Source organism: Sturnira hondurensis, unplaced genomic scaffold (assembly GCF_014824575.4).
Source record: "Sturnira hondurensis isolate 20B ecotype Veracruz unplaced genomic scaffold, ASM1482457v3 Scaffold0010428, whole genome shotgun sequence".
NCBI lineage: Eukaryota > Metazoa > Chordata > Mammalia > Chiroptera > Phyllostomidae > Sturnira > Sturnira hondurensis.
The window spans coordinates 3,853,345-3,870,681 of NW_028083059.1; the positions used below are offsets into that span (position 1 = coordinate 3,853,345).

Genomic DNA, 17,337 nt, shown 5'->3' on the forward strand with positions numbered 1-17,337 from the left:
GAAACTCTGTGGGCAGGAACTCTGGAGTACCGGAAGCACACATCAGGGACACTGTTCCTGCCCTTGACAGTCATACAGTTTACCAGAAAAGACAAGATGCCATCCTAAGTGTACTGTTTGGGATGCAAACCAAGCCATCTTTTAATTTATTATTAAAACCCAGAGGCCAATGACAATGTTTTTTAGACCTTTTTGGAATCATCTGGGGGCAAAGACAAAGCTGTTTCCATTTTTAAGTTAACCCAGAGTTAGGCCCATAAAAGAAAAATGTCAAATGATTAGATGTTTGGACCTTTCATAACTGTTACTACTCCAGGAATTATTATTTTTTAAACCAAATGTTAGCCTTATGTGTACGAGACACTTCTGAGCACATGCGAGCATGTGCTTCCCTGAGCACTCTGAGAGAGAGAGAGCGCATATTCACATAATGGCTCATGCCACCCACTTCTCACAGGGGACACAACCACAAGGGCCCCAGGATGCCAGCTCAGCATTTAAATGGCCCTCCTGTAATGCAGGGGCCAACCCTGTCTGTTTGGTTGGGCCGGCTTCCACCTTTAAGGAGGTGGGACTAAACTCCCCACCCTGAAGAGTGGGCTACCTATAGTAACTCCCTTCCAAAGAGGATGGTCTGAAAAGGGAAGAGAAATGACCCACTTTGCAGTGGAGAAACGAACAGTCAACATCAACGGTCGCAGTCCTGCTGATGGTGTGATGTGATGAGAAGGACACCTCACCTGGGTGACCTTCATGCTCAAACCCAGAGCCCAGTCTCATCAGGAGAGAAACACCAGACAAGTCAGATGAGGAGCACTCTACAAAACACCTGACCAACATTCCTCAAAATGGTCAAAGTCATCAAAACCAAGGAAAGTGGAGGAAATTGTCAAAGGCCTGAGGGGCCTGAGGAGGCATGTGGGATCCTGGATGTGGGACAAGGACACGAGCAAGGGAAAATCTAAGAGAGTCTGAATGAAGTATGGCCTTTGTTTGTACCAATATCAGTTCATAACAGGAAACTGGGTATGGAATGTGTGGAAATTCTCAGTAATACCTTCACATTTTTTCTATAAATCTAAAACTGTTCTAAAATAGTTTACCTAAAAAGAAAACAACAAGTGCAGAGATAAGCTACCATTGTTATTTTTGGCTACAGTGATGCAAAATGGTATTGATTTTTCGTCTTTTTCATCAGTTCATACCTACTGACTTAAGTTTGCTGCAATAAAGCCATTGGAGATCACATGCCAGCCAAGTCCATACCTAACCCTCCACAACACTCGACTGCCTGTCCCAGCACAGGGCCCCTTTGTGGGCCATGACACTGGCCAGGTCCAGATCATGGAAAATGGGAGTGGTGTTTTCTGCATTTCATCTAGCAGCTTTTAGCTAGAATGGGAGAGAAAAGTCATCTGATCTGGTCTCCTTGTTAAACAGATGAGAAAAAATAACTACAAGAGTCAATGTCACACAAGGTCACAGAGCTCTGACGACACAGCAGCCCAAGTTCTCATCTAGGGCTCTGGCTTTACCGGTGGGAAGAAAATGATCTCACTGTGTCTTAAGATGGGGAGGAAGTGAGGAGGGAATGAGGAGAGATGATTCATTTGTGGAGCAGGGAAATCAGACACAAAGGTTTGATAAGAGCAAAAGAGGGCAGGTAACCGGAATGAGAGAGGAACAAGCACAGAGGTCAATGGCTTCCCTCAGCAGCACACCAGCCTGTTCCCGAAAGCTCTCAGGCCAGGAGCAGATTCAGGGGAAGCAGGTTTTGCAGACAAGAGCAGCTTGAGGGGGAGCAGGTATGTGAGGACCTGCATGGGACACCAGGGCAAGTGGAAGGACTCAGCACTGTCCCAGGGAGTCATTCTTCCAGTAACTGCCTTTTCTTTTCTTCCTCAGAGGATTTAACTGGATTTATTCCAAGAAGCTGTAAGTCACAACAATGTCATTAGCAAATGATTGCTTGGGTAACAAGTTAAAAGGGAAGGTGCACCTTTCACCACAAGCCTTGGCTCTGCTAGGGCATGTATAAAAACATGGTAAAATAACTCCTCAACATCGTTTTTGGTGGGGAGAGGAGTATTTTTAAGTACACGGTGAAAATGCCTTACCATTCGCATTGTTTTTAAGTTGGTTGGTAGATATGGTGACAGAGAGCCTGCCTGTTCCCATCCTCTCCTAGACGTGGTTTCTGAGTAACAATAAGCACATTTTCTCCCCCAAACAATAAAAGCCAAGTGCAAGGCATAGATAATGCAATTAAATAGCATTCTCCTCCCTAGGCCTCACAGAGTAAAGCAAACTAAGGGTCCAGAGGGTAGGATGAGCCCTCTGCCTTCCTCTGAAAGACAACACTTCTGTCCCTTCTCAAGAGTGTGCTGTTGTCTGAAGCAGAAGAGTGACCACATTGGGATTCTTCACAAAAGGCCCACTGGAGACCCAATAGGCTGGGAATGGATTTTTGAGCCTTCTTAGGGTGGAAGGCAAATAGGAGCCCATGACTCACTGTCAGCAGAAGTGGCCCACCTGAAGGTGGCAGTGAGTGTGACTGTGTCATCAGTCCAGGGAGGGTTTCCACCAGCAGAAACCCACTCACAGAACACGCTGACTAATCCTGGGATTTCAGTACCATTTTCAAAATAAAGGGGGCAGATTATTGAATACTATAAATTAGAAACAGATGGTTTGAAACATGTCATGAAAAGAAACTTCTTTGAGCTGACAAACTGTGACCAAACAGATGCAGCCCATGGGGACCCAGCCTGGAACAAAATGCCCTGGAAATGGTGGGGCGAAGATAAGCAGGAACCTCATGGGAAATAAACTGCCCATCATTCTCACCTTGGTCCCTCCCCAAGTGCTGCTTGCTATCTATGTGAGGGGCACCAATTCCTATGGAAAACACTGCAACTAAAATGCCACAAAGTACTGCTGAGAGGTACAGATCTGATCGTCGGGAGATGAGAGGTATCTCAGATAGTGCCATATCTATTCAGCCCTTGGTTGAAGAATCTTCCTAACATATCCATTCTGTGGAGTGAGTGAGAAAGAATCAGCTACTGAATTTCTTTATTGATAGCCAGTTGGTGAATGCTAGCATAGGACTATGTGATATTGGAATGACAAGAAGCTTCTAGGGTGAAGTTTTCTCGTGTGTTTTCTTTTTTCCAAGAGTACAGTCCATCAGGTACTTTGGACAAAACAAGTTTGTGAAGCTCAAAATGAATGGAAAATGAATGGTCAACTTTCTGCCACCCAGTTCATTTTCCTTGGAGAAAACAGAAGAGAATGGTTTGAACCCTTTGAGATCACGCTGGAAAGACACTCTTTCGAAACAACTGGTTCTGAGCAAACAACTTTGGCAGTATTTCTAAGTCCAGGACAATAGATTCATTTCAGAATAGCTGAAGGGAATGATGTTTCTGATAGTACAGAGTGCACTTATCACTTCTGCTGAAATATTCCTGGAATGTCACTGTCTTAGTAAGTTGGAGAGTGAAAGAGCAGCTAAAATCATGTTTTCTTTCTGAAATGTGTCAACAGATGCATAAGACGATGTCACCTTTAGAGTAGAAGAGCTTCCACAGTACACTTTCCTCCAGAGCTTTCCTTCTTGTAGAAAATAACAATGAAACTAAGACATGCATGTACTGTGCAGTACCTGACTTGGACAAAACAGTTTGTGACCCTCAAAATAAAAAGGAGATGAATGATTTACCTCCTTTGAGCAAGTGAATATCTCTCAGTTGGAACAAATATGAATTGTTGGAAAACTTGGAAAACACTGGGAAATGAGAAAGTCTCTCACAAAACCTGTTTTAGGCAAGTCTGTCTGAATTGTTTCTACAGGTAAGACATGGAACTCTTTTCAGTAGTACACAAACAATGCTGTCCCCCAAATGCGGACATTCCTAACATCCCTGTTGAAGTGATATTTCTGCAGTGTCACATTTCTGGTGAATATTACAGCCAAAAAACTACCAAATCACTGTATCAAAAATATTAATGCTTGCATAGGACTGTGCTATCTGCAAAATAGAGGAAATTTCTAACCCATAGTTTCCTCCAGTGACTTTTTTTCTAGGAGAAAATCATAGCCTAACTAAGAAAGGTAAGTTTGCTGTACTACATAAATTGGCCTCTACAGGTTTGTGAGTGTTAAACGAATGTAAAAGTACAGGTACACATTGGGGATTCCATGGGCATCCCATCTGAATACACAGTAGTGCTGAGTTTTCGGTCCTCCAAATCACAAGGTGGGAGGGACTATATTTCTTACAAAGTGAGTACTCAACAAATTGCATCTCCACTGCTCATCATCATATTAGTGTTCTCATATGAGTAGAAGATGAAATGAGAGGTGTCTCATATAGTGCCATATCTTTTCAGCACTCAGGTGGAGAATCTTCCTAAAATAACAACTCTGTGGAGTGAGTGAGAAAAAATCAGCTACTGATTGCTTTATTCATAGTCAATTTATGAACACTAGCACAGGACTATGTGATATTGGAATGACAAGAAGCTCCTAGGGTAAAGTTTTCCCATGTGATTTTTTCCTCCCAAGAAAAGAGCATGTCCCAAAAAACACAAGCAAGTAAAGTCCATAAGGTGCTCTGAAAAACACAGTTTGGGACTGTCAAAATGAAAAAAAAAAAGAAGAATGGTTCACTTTCTTTAAGCAAGTGAATTTCTCTCAGGTGGAAACATTATGAATTGTTGGAAACCTTCGAAATCACTTGAGAATGAGGAAGTCCCTCACAAAGCTTGCTTTAGGAAAACACTGTCTGAATTGGTTCTAAAGGTAAGACAAGGAACCAATTTCCATACAAAGCCTGTTTGAGGCAAACTCTGTCTGAAATGTTTCCAACCGTAATGCAACAAACGCATTTTAGAGAAACAAACACAATGCTCTTCCCATAACTTAGACTTCCCCGGCACATCTGTTCAACTGTTTTTCTGCATGGTCATGTCTCTGGTAAATATTATTACACCAAAAAATCCAACAAATCACTTGTGCCCAACATATGAATGCTTGCACAGGAGCATACTATCTGTGAAATAAAGTATACTTCCAAACCATACTTTTCTCCAGTTCATTTTCTTCTAGGAGAAAAATCACAGCCTAACTGAGAAATGTAACTTTGCTGTATTACACAATGTGGCCTCCACAGGTTTGTGAGTGTTAGGTGAATGTAAAAGTAAAAGTACACGTTGTGGGCTCCATGGGCATTCCATCTGATCACACAGTAGTGCTGAGATTTGAGTCCTCCAAATCACAAGAAGGAACAATACTTTGTCTGAAGCACGTTTTCAGCAAATGCCATCTACATTGTTCGTCATCACATTAGTGTTCTCATTTGAGTATGAGATGAAAAGAAAGGTATTATCAGATTGGGCCATCTCTTTTCAGCCCTGGGTAAAGAATCTTCCTAACATTGCGTTGTGGCATTGTGTTTTCAGCAAATGCCATCTACAATGTTCGTCACCATATTAGTGTTCTCATTTGAGTAGAAGATGAGATGAGAGGTGTATCAGATTAGGCCATCTCTTTACAGTCGTCAGTTGAAAAATCTTTCTACCATATCAGTTTAGTGGAGTGAGTGAGACAGAATTAGCTACTGAAGTTCTTTATTGATAGGCAAAAGGTGAAGGCTGCCATAGGAGTATGAGATATTTGAATGACAAGAAGCTTCTACAATAGCGTTTTCTTGTGTGTTCCTTTTCCAAGAGAAAAGCGTATCCCAATAGAGACAGGCAAGTAAGTGTGCTTTGGACAGGACAGTTTTGTGATGGTTGAAATGAGTGTGAAAGGAACACTCGATTTTCTGTCACCTAGTTCATTTTCCTTGGGGAAAAGAGAAAAGAAGTGTTGGAACCCTTTGAAATCACGCTGGAAAGATGCAGTTTTAATGCAACTGCTTCTGAGCAAATAATTTGGGCAGTGTGTATACATCCAGGACAAGTGTCTCATTTCAGACAAGCTAAGGGGAATGATGTTTGTGATCATACACATTGCATTTGTCACTTATGTGCAAGTATTCCCCAATTGTCACTTTCTTACTAAGTTGGAAAGTAGAGAAAAAGCAGTTAAAATCACGTTTTCTTGCTGAAAAAAGAGATGTGTCAACAGATGCGAAAGACCGTGTCATTTTTAAAGTGAAAAAGGGACCCTAGTTCACTGCTGGTGGGATTGCAGACTGGTACAACCACTATGGAAAACAGTATGGAATTTTCTAAGAAAACTAAAAATGAATGTGCCTTTTGACCCAGCAATTCTATTATTAGGAGTATATCCTAAGAACCCTGAAGCATCAATCCAAAAGAACCTATGGATTGAGACAAAGTATTGTCTCAATACTTTGAGACAAAGTATTGTTCAGACAAAGTATTGTTCCTTCTTGTGATTTGGAGGACTGAAATCTCAGCACTACTGTGTGATCAGATGGAATGCCCATGGAGCACCCCAATGTTCATAGCAGCACAATTTACAATAGCCAAGAATTGGAAGCAACCTAGATGCCTATCAGTAAATGACTGGATCAAAAAAATATGGTACATTTACACAATGAATTCTATGCTGCAGAAAGGAAGAAGGAGCTCCTACCTTTTGCAAAATCACAGATGGAACTGGAAAGCATTATGCTGAGTGAAACAAGCCAGGAGGTGAAAGACAAATACCATATGATATCACTGTTAACAGGAATCTAAACAACAAAACAAACAAGCAAGCAAAATATGACCAAAGACACTGAAATACAGAATAGGCTGACAGGGACCAGAGGGGAGAGGGGAAAGAATCACAGGGGAAAAGGGGAAGCACTCACATGAACAAGTATAAAGCATACATAGACAATAACTAAGGTGGGGGGCGGAAATGGGAGGGAGGTGGGGAGCACTGTAGGGGGCAGGGCTGGGAATATAAGACAGAAAACTGTACTTGAACAAGAATTAAATTTACAAAAAAATTAACAAAAATAAAGTAAGAGAGCTTCCACTGAAAGGTTCCCTCAAAGGCATTTATTCCCATAGAAAATAAGGAGGAAGCTAAGACATTCATGTACTGTGCAGTACCTGATTTGAACATAACCGTTTGTGAATGTCAAAACGAAAAGGAGATGAACAGTTTACTTCTTTTAAGCAAGTAAGTTTCTCTCCGTTGGAACCATTATGGATTGTTGGAAACCTTCGAAATCTCTTGGGAATGAGCAAGTACCTTACAAAGCTTGTTAGAGGGAAACTCTGTCTGAGTTGTTTCCACCCATAATGCAGCGAACTCATTTTAGAAGTACACAAACGCAAAGCTCTTCTCATCACTTAGACTTTCCCGGCACTTCTGTTCAAGTGTTTTTGTGCACGGTCACACTTTTGGTAAATATTATTACACCAAAAAATCCAACAAATCACTTGTGCCCAACGTATGAGTGCTTGCACAGGAGCATTCTATCTGTGAAATAGAGGAAACTTCTAGACCAAAGTTTTCTGCAAATCATTTTCTTGTATGAGAAAATTGTAGCCTAACTGAGAAATGTAAGTTTGTTGTACTACATAAATTGGCCGCTACAGATTTGTGAGTGTTACGTGATAGGGAAAGTAAAAGTACACGTTGCGGGATCCATGGGCATTCCATCTGATCACACAGTAGTGCTGAGATTTCAGTCCTCCAAATCACAAGAAGGAACAATACTTTGTCTGAAGCGCGTTTTCAGCAAATGCCATCTACACTGTTTGTCATCATATTAGTGTTCTCATGTGAGTATGAGATGAAAAGAGAGGTATATCAGATTGGGCCATCTCTTTTCAGCCCTGGGTAAAGAATCTTCCTACCATATCAGTTTAGTGGAGTGAGTGAGACAGATTCAGCTACTGAAGTTCTTTATTGATAGCCAATTGGTGAAGGCTGGCACAGGTGTATGAGATATTTGAATGACAAGAAGCTTATAGAATAGCGTTTTCTCGTGTGTTCCTTTTCCAAGAGAAAAGCATATCCCAATAAAGACATGCAAGTAAGTGTGCTTTGGACAGGACAGTTTTGTGATGGTTGAAATGAATGTGGAAAGACCGCTCGATTTTCTGCCATCTAGTTCATTTTCCTTGGAGAAAAGAGAAAAGAAATGTTGGAACGCTTTGAAATGACACGGTTTCAATACAACCATTTCTGGTCTCCACCGGTCAGTTCGTGGGCTGGACTGGTTGATTTCTTACTTTGACCGGGTTCTGCCCCTCCATCTGCAGCTGGCAGCTGGATTCTGACCAAGTTCCTGTAGCCAGAATGCGACTTCTCTGCTCTCAGACTCCTGGTGGGGAGAAGCCCTGGATCAGGGAGTGTTCGGCCCCACTGTCAGGGGGGCGGTCGTCAGTGTGGACCCTTCACATTCACGCTTCAGCCGCGCCATGCTGGCCATCCTGGGCCCGGCTGACCCAGGCCCAGGCACACACGCAGGTTCCTGCGGGTACCTGTGGAAATTTTAGGGAGAAGATGGTGCGGGAGGGAGGTGGAAAGGCCCAAGGGGGGTCTGAAGGTGAGACAGTCCAGGCGGTGCCTCGTAACCCAGCATCCTTGGGGAAGTGGAGGGAGGTCTGCTTCCCCGGGACTGTACTCGATGTGAGTAGAGAAGGAGAAGACTAAGGGGAAGAGGACTGTTGCTCTTTGTGTTAACGGAAAGCTGACTATTCTTACCTAATGTGGTGCATATTATCTTTTTTTCATTAAGTGGAAAACTGCAGTGCAAACAAAATACAAGCTCAGAAGAAAATGAAGGTGAAATGAAGAACATTGGTTGCTGAGAGAAGCTGCTCAACTCCTGTATGCAGTGTTTAGTTTCCTATGAGCACAGACTTTGAAAGTAAGTTTAAATGATAAGATTTTAAAAATTTGACCATTTAAAAAATGTTAAGTTCAAAATTGTAGGATCTACTACTTAAAATATTAATACGATGACCTTTGGAAACCAGATTATAGAACAGTGTGGTTTAATATTTCATGCTCTCATTGCATAATAAAAATAATTTTCAAATCATGTGCTGAAATGGAAGCCTTCAGTGTATTGCGATTGGTACTTTTAAAGTAATACCTAAGGATACAGTCTACATACATCTTTAAAAATAGTTGTTTTAAATCTCACCTTTATTATTTTCAGATGTCAAAGGTGGTAAGAGTTTCAATGCTACTAGTGTTGGGGAAATATTTCAGTACACTTTGGGTCAGAGCACCTAATGAGGCAAGGCTTATTGAACAAGTGACCTTTTCTTCATTCTGGGCCTTTTGGCTGAGATCAAGTTTAGTATGTGTTATTATCAGTTTAATATCTGACACCTCCTCTCTCTGAGGACATTCTCTTAAATGGAATTTTGGAGCTGGCAGGTGGAACAGGAGCTTGCTCCATCCACTCCGAGGATCGACCTGGTATTGTGGTCCTTCTGGAAATGGTGCACCTTCTTCAGGGGGACCAAGAAAAAGTGACCTTTTAGTGCTACAACTTCAATTACTGTGCTTGGTGTTGGAAATCGAGTGTGCTTGTGATGGAGCCATTACCTTTTGAGAATTGTACTTAGTACCTGTAGATTATTGAAAATTAAGTAATAAAATGGTACATTTTAATTTGATTGATGGTTTTCATTTTATGGATTGCATTGTTTATATAAACATGATGTTTTTTCTCAAACATTGAACATGAGAGTATGAAAATAATTTTGAAAGGACCAACTATTACGTGATGTTTATGGCAGGTAGTTTTTGTTAACTACACTTAGTCATTTGTGGAAGTCCAATAGGAATCTATAGTAGTTGCTGCTAGATTATTCGGGTATTTTAACATCGGGAGTCTGCATTTTCCAGTTGATATTTAGTCTTGTTATTGTTGCGGTTTAATTCTGTTTTTGGATTTATGAAATTTGAAATTCAGAGTAATGAAAAGTTCTATTTGGCAGTTAATGAGCTTTCTTAAACAACTGAGATTTTTTTTTTAAACTGTTGCTAAAAATTTGCCCTGGTGTATTTAATATTATTACATTTGTGCATTTTCCATGCTTTCTGCCATTGACAGTGTTATGGAAATGGGAAAGAGATAAGGGCAGAAAAAACTTTGGAACATATTTTGAAACTATTTTTAAATTATACTTTTTATTAGCTATATTTTGTATTGTTTGCTTCTTGGTAGCAAAGGAGGTACACAATACCTGTATATTTGTGAAATAAATGTGGTATAGCTTGAAATGTAGAAATAGGTGAGTTAGATGGCTGTAATATACACTTTTTATTTATGTCAAGATACTCTTGATAAGAATACAGTAGTTGCCTGATAATAGGCCAAAAAGACAGAAAAAAATCCAACAAATACTTTTTGGCCTGTATTGAAATACAAATACTATTTGGCCTAATGTGTGTTATCTAAATCATATATTTTACTTTTAGTAGGCGAAACATTTTGGGAAAAATATTCTAGTTGGACTGTGACCTTTAAGCTGAAACATACTTGGGTGCTCTTATTTGCAGATGAGAAAACAGGCTTAAAGAAATGAAGTGTTTTACATAATTGGTTACTAATTCAGTATTAGAATGCAGGGTTGTTTTTTTTTTATTCTCAGTCTGGTGCTCTTTCTGTTTTGAGGAATTATAAATTGGAATATTCCTCAAATCATGCCCCTTACTGTCCTTTAGACTAGAGAGTGGCTTTCACACTTCCCTTAGTAATAGATTCTGCAGGGTGTAACTTAAGAATCACTACTCTAGAGAATAGAAATCACTACATACAGTACCTGTGGTTCAAAAATTTCATTATATGCCAACACTAATAAAATGTTTGTGTTAGGTAAAGAGTATGCACAATAACTTTTTAAAGAAATCTTTATGCTACCATGGCTGTAGATTTACAGGGAGGTTGTGAATTCCCTTGCACCTCCTACTCAATTTCCTGTTATTTTACATTAGTGTGAGACATTTTTCACAATTAATGAACCAATAGTGACGCATACTGAAGTGTATAGTATACTCACATTACTAACTGAAGTCTCTAGTATACTCACATTTTCTTTTTTCTTTTTTTTAAAGATTTTATTTATTTATTTTTAGAGGGGAAGGGAAGGAGAGAAATATCAATGTACAGTTGACTCTCGTGAGTCCCCTGCTGGGAACTGGCCTGCAACCCAGGCATGTGCCCTGACTGGGAATTGAACTGCAATTGGGTGGTTCACAGGCCCACACTCAATCCACTGAGCTACCTCAGCCAGGGCACTCACATTGTCTTAGTTTTTGCCAAATGTCCATTTGCTGTCCCAGGATCCCGCCCAGGATACATTGAAATGTGAAATGTTTGAATATTTCTTATTAAGTTCTACTGGTGTTACAAGAAAACTCTGAATACAGATGATTTAAAATATCCAAGTAATGAGAGGGTCATAAAATATGGAATATTTTTTCTCTGCTACTTGTTTTGTGCAATCAAACAAAACCCAAGTTAATTAGGTTTCAAACATTTCAAACCTAATTAACTTAGGTTTTGTTTTCCTACTTCTACAGAAGCATCATTGTGCATATTGGAAGCAGAACTGTGTTTTAGTGGCCCTGTTGCTCCTGATTGATTAACTGTGCCATGCTGGGCATGCCAGTCAGTCATTCCCCAGCTCTTTTTTGCAAAGGTTGGATAACATAATTTTGTTTTTCCACCTTTGAGGTGAAGACACTTGAATGTGGGCAGAACTTGGGAGTAGTAACAGAAAAGATTTGCAGGTGTAGATGGTTCATTGAATCTGGGAAGCAAATAATAGAAGAGCTGAAGGACAGCAGGCCAGAGTATTTCTATCTTGAGTTTTGAATAACAGGTGTGGTGAATTTCTGTGAGTTAATTAGGAACCAGGATGCTCTTGATAAATGTTTGCTGTTGATAATATCATTGAATAATACATTCTTACTATACAGGCTGATAGTATGGGGTGGTAATGGTGACCATTCAATCAATAGTACGGAGTGGTAAAAATGACCATTCAAATTGAAACTTCAAATGAGTCCTACTAAGTGAGAAAATTACAATCATTCTGTGACATTTGGAAGTGTTTGCTAAATGGTTAGAAACTCTTCTTGTGGAGATACTTTCATTAGATTACTCCTCTCTGCCCATGGATGCCGCTGAGTAACATCACTGAAGTCCCCTCTCCTGCAGTCATCATTATCTATGGAAGAGTTCCCCAAGAGCTGGAAAAGCTCTGAAAGCTATTGGAGGTTTGAGTTTTGAAGCAGAAAATGAGAGTCTGAGGAGCCATTTTGAGCAATTAGAACACTCACAGACTGTGTGGTGATAAGAGATCCAAGCACCCAAATACTCCAGAGGCTTTGGGTTTGTCACATATGGCACTGTGGAGGACGTGGATGCCGCCATGAATACGAGGCCACACAAGGTGGGTGGAAGAGCTGTGGAACCAAAGACAGCTGTCTAAAGAGAAGATTCTCAAAGACTGGGTGTCCACTTCACTGTGAGAAAGATATTTGTAGGTGGTATTAAAGAAGTCACTGAAGGACATCAGCTTAGAGATGACTTTGAACAGTGTGGGACAGTTGAAGTGATTGAAATCATGACTGACTGAGGCAGCAGCAAAAAGAGAGGTTTCGCTTTTGCAGCCTTTGATGACCATGACTCTGTAGACAACACTGTCACTCAGAAATAACATGCTGGAAGTGGCCACAACTGAGAAGTAAGGGAGGCCCTATTTAAGCAAGAGATGGCTAGTGCTTCATCCAGCCACAGAGGTCTAAGTGGTTCTGGAAACTTTGGAGGTGTTCGTGGAGAAAACGTCACTGGTCGAGGTGGCTTGGGTGGTGGCTGTAGTGGTGGTGGATATGGTGACAGTGGGGATGGCTATAATGGATTTGGTAATGATGGAAGCAATTTTAAAGGCGATGGAAGCTACAGTCATTCTGGCAGTTTCAAGAATCAGTCATCAAATTTTCGACCCATGAAAGGAGGAAACTTTGGAGGCAGAAGCTCTGCCCCCTATGGCAGTGGAGGTCAATACTTTGCCAAAACACAAAGTCAAGGTGGCTGTGGCGGTTGCAGCAGGAGCTGTAGCCATGGCAGAAGGTTTGAATTACTGCTACAAACAAAGCTTAGTAGGAGAGGAGAGCCAGAGAAGTGACAGGTTAGGTAGGCACAGGTCACAAGAGATTTGTGAACTCAGCCAAGCACAGTGGTAGCAGGGCCTAGTTGCTGCAGAGAAGACCTGTTTCAGACAATACTCATGTGAATGGGCAAAAACCACCAGAACTCTACTTGTGACTAATTGTATAACAGGTTATTTTAGTTTCTGTTCTGTGGGAAGTATAAAGCATTTCTTTCTTTCTTCCCTTCCTTTTTCCTTTCCTTTTTCCTTTCCTTTTTTCCTTTCCTTTTTCCTTTCCTTTTTCCTTTCCTTTTTCCTTTCCTTTTTCCTTTCCTTTTTCCTTTCCTTTTTCCTTTCCTTTCCTTTCCTTTCCTTTCCTTTCCTTTCCTTTCCTTTCCTTTCCTTTCCTTTCCTTTCCTTTCCTTTTTTCTTTCCTTTCCACCCATGCTGTTGATTGCTCAATGTACTCTCTTGATGGTGGTGAATAAATATCTTTAAAAAAAACAAAAATCATCTTGTGGTTACAATGTATCAGAAATGATAAAGTAGTAAACTCACATTGGTCTAGTATTCTGTAGTTTAAACTCTAGATACATTAAGAATTAGTGTTTTATATCTTTATAAATTTCACAAGTGCAGTTTGAACAGTGCTGCCTTTTTCTTCAGATTAGACAGCTTGTGATACAGCATAAGCATGTCTTCTATGCTTTGGTGAATTCTCAAATACACCTAAGTTAGGATCAGCTTCCAATGTTTTACCTTTTGTGCTATAATGTTTTTTTTTAATTTAAAATTATTTATTTGTTTATTTATTTATTAACCTTTAGAGGGGGAGGGGAGAGGGAGAGAAACATCAATGTATGGTTGCCTTTTGTGCACCCCCTGCTGGGAGTTGGCCTGTAGGGAACTGGCCTGCAAACCAGGCATGTGCCCCAACTGGGAATTGAACCGCAATCCTCTGGTTCGCAGGGCTGTGCTCAATCCACTGAGCTACACCAGCCAGGGCTGTGCTATAATGTTTATAATATGTATGTCTTCTTAATGGACTCTTTCCTTGAGTATTATGATGTGTCCTTCTGGTTATCTTTTTATGGCCTTTGTTTTGAAGTCTATTTTGTATGATATGAGTATCGCTACTCCACCTTCTTTGTCCTGTCCATTTGTTAGAATATTCATTTCCAGACCTTCTCTTTCAGTCTGTGTAGGTCTTTTGTTCTGAGGTGGGCCTGTTGTAGGCAGCATATGTTTGGGTCATGTTTTCTTACCCATTCAGCTATTCTATGTCTTTTTATTGGAGCATTTAATCCACTTATATTTAAGGTTATTATTTCTTTTTCTGGCAGGTTTTTTAAAATTTTTATTGTTGTTCAAGTACAGTTTTCTATCTTTAATCCAATCCCAGCCCACCCACCCCCAGTGCTCCCCACCTTCTTCCCATTTCCACCACCCTTAGTTGTTGTCTGTGTGTCCTTTACACTAGTTCCTGTAAATCATTCCCCTTTTCCCCTGAAATTCCCTCCCCTCTCCCCTCTGGTCAATGTCTGCCTGTTCTCTATTTCAGTGTCTTTCGTTATACTTTGCTTGCTTGTTTGTTTTGTTGTTTAGCTTCCTGTTAAAGGTGAGATCATATGGTAATTGTCTTTCAACATCTGGATTATTTCACTCAGCATAATGTTTTCCAGTTCCATGCATGCTTTTGTAAAGGGTAGGAGCCCCTTCTTTATTTCTGCTGCATAGAACTCCATTGTGTATATGTGATTTACATTTAAGGTTATTATTGATAGGTAATTATTCACTGCCTTTTTACTCCCTTTGTACTTTTGGGTTTTTTTCTCTCTGTTTTTTTTTTTGTTGTTGTTGTTGTTGTTGTTATCTTAAAGCAGTCCCTATAGCATAGCTTGCAGTGCTGGTTTGGTGGAGTTATATTCTTTTAGCCTTCCTTTGTCCCAGTAGATTTTATTTGGCCTTCCATTTTAATTGAGAGCCTGCTGGATAGTGTAGTGTCCATTGTAGGCCTGTGATCCTGTGACTTTTGTCCTTTGTTTTCTTCATGTGATGTATTACATTTATTGATTTGTGAATATCATGCCATCCTTGCATCCCTGGGATAAATCCCACTTCATCATGGTGTATGGCTTTTTAATGTATTCCTGGATGCAGTTTGCCAGTATTTTGTTGCAGATTTTAGCATGTATGTCCATCAGCGATATTGGCTTATAGTTTTCTTTCTTTGCTGTGTCTTTATCTGGTTTTGGGTTCAGGGTTATGCTCACTTCATAAAAAGAGGTTGGGAGTCTTCGTCTTCTTGGATTTGTTGGAATAGTCTGTGAAGAATGGGGCTAAATCTTCCTTAAATGCTTTGTAAAATTCTCCTCTGAAACCATCTGATTCATGGCTTTTGTGTGTCAGAGCTTTCTAATGACTGTTTTGATTTCACCAGTTGGTATTGGTCTGTTCAGGCTTTCTGCTTCTTCATTCAGTTTTAGAAGATTATATTTTTCTAGAGACTTGTCCATTTTACCTAGGTTGTCATAGTTCTTGGCATATACTCCTCTGTAGTCCTTTCCTATAATCCTGAATATTTCTGTGGTGTCAGTTGCAATCACTCCTCTTTCATTTCTAATTGTGTTTCATTGGGTCCTTTCTTTTATTTTCTTGATGAGTCTGCTGAAAAGTTTGTTGACCCTCTTCAGCAGAACCAGCTCCTGGATTTATTGATTCTCAGAATTGTTCCTTTAGTCTGTATGTCATTTAATTTTGCTGTGATCTTGTTTCTTTCCTTCCTTCTACTTGCTCTGGGCTGTCTTTGTTATTGTTCCTCCAGTTCTTGTAGCTGTAGGGTTAGGTTGTTGATTGGAGATGTTTCTATCTATTTTAGGTAGTCTGGTATCACTATGAACTTCCCTTTCAGGACTCCCTTTTCTGTGTCCCATGAGTTTTGGACTGTAGTGAGTTCATTTTCATTTGTTTCCAGAAACATTATGATTTTGTCCTCGATGTCATTCTTAACTCATTCATTGTTTAATACCATGCTCTTCAACCTCACTGATTTTTAGGGTTTTTGATTTTTTTCCTCAGGGTTGGTTTCTGGTTTCCAGCCCTTGGGATCTAAGAAGATGCTTGATGTGATTTCAATTTTCTTAAATTGTTGAGACTTGATTTGTATCCTGTCATGTGGTCTGTCTTTGAAAATGTTCCATGTCATTTGATTGGAATGTGGATTTTCCTCCTTTAGGTTGAAAGGACACACACACACACACACACACACACACACACACACAGACATATCAGTGAACTCCATCTTATCTGGAGCATTGTTCAATGCTGCAATATCCCTGTTGATATTTTGTTTGGAAGATCTATCCATTTTTGACAGTGGGATGTTAAATCCCCTGGTCTCCGTGTGTTGCTGTCTTCACATATTTTTATTTCCTCCAAAATTACCCTGGTGTAGTTGGGTTCTTCTATGTTGGGTGCATATATGTTTATACTGTTTCTATCTTCTTGATACAGATTCTCCCCTTGAGTATAATGAAATGTCCTTCTAGGTTTCTTTTTATGACCTTTGTTTTGAATTCTAATTTGACAAATGTAAGTATGCTACCCCAACCTTTTTTCCCTGTTCATTTACATGGGATATTTCTTTCCAGCCCTTCACTTTCAGTCTCTGGAGGTCTTTTGTTCTCGGGTGGGTCTCTTGTAGGTAACATGAGTGTGGATCATGTTTTCTTATCCATTCAGCTATCCTATATCTTTTGATTAGAGCATCGAATCCATTTACACTCAAAGTTATTATTGATAGGTTCTCATTCACTGCCTTTTCACTCCCTTTAAACCTGTTTTCCTTTCTCACTCACTGGTTTTCATTCTTGTCTTACAGTGCCCCCTTTAGCATACCTTGTAGTGCTGGTTTTGTAGAAGTGTATTCTTTCAGCCTTCTTTTGCATGGGAATCTCCTTATTCAGCCTCTCAATTTAATTGAGAGCCTTGCTGGATAGAGTAGTGTCAGTTGCAGACTTTTGTTTTTCATACCTCAGAACATTTCTAGCCATTATTTTCTGGCCTGTAATGTTTCTGCTGAGAAGTCACCTGCTAGCCTTATCGGGGTTCCCTTTTGTGTTACTTCCTGTTTCTCTCTTGCTGTCTTTAAGATCCTCTCTTTGTCTTTAAATTTTGCCACTATATTTATGATGTATCTCACAGTGGGCCTGTTTGCCCAATCAGGTTCCTTGTGATTGGAAC

At 40.1% G+C, this 17,337-nt stretch overlaps 1 non-coding gene and 1 pseudogene across 1 annotated transcript; both read left to right on the plus strand.

Moving 5' to 3' along the window:
- Positions 1-8,397: 8,397 nt before the first annotated feature.
- On the plus strand, positions 8,398-13,146 carry LOC118995718 (heterogeneous nuclear ribonucleoprotein A1-like; annotated as a pseudogene).
- On the plus strand, positions 9,253-9,443 carry LOC118995883 (U2 spliceosomal RNA). The gene has a single exon (XR_005068374.1). It is a non-coding gene; the product is annotated as a U2 spliceosomal RNA (small nuclear RNA).
- Positions 13,147-17,337: the final 4,191 nt, after the last annotated feature.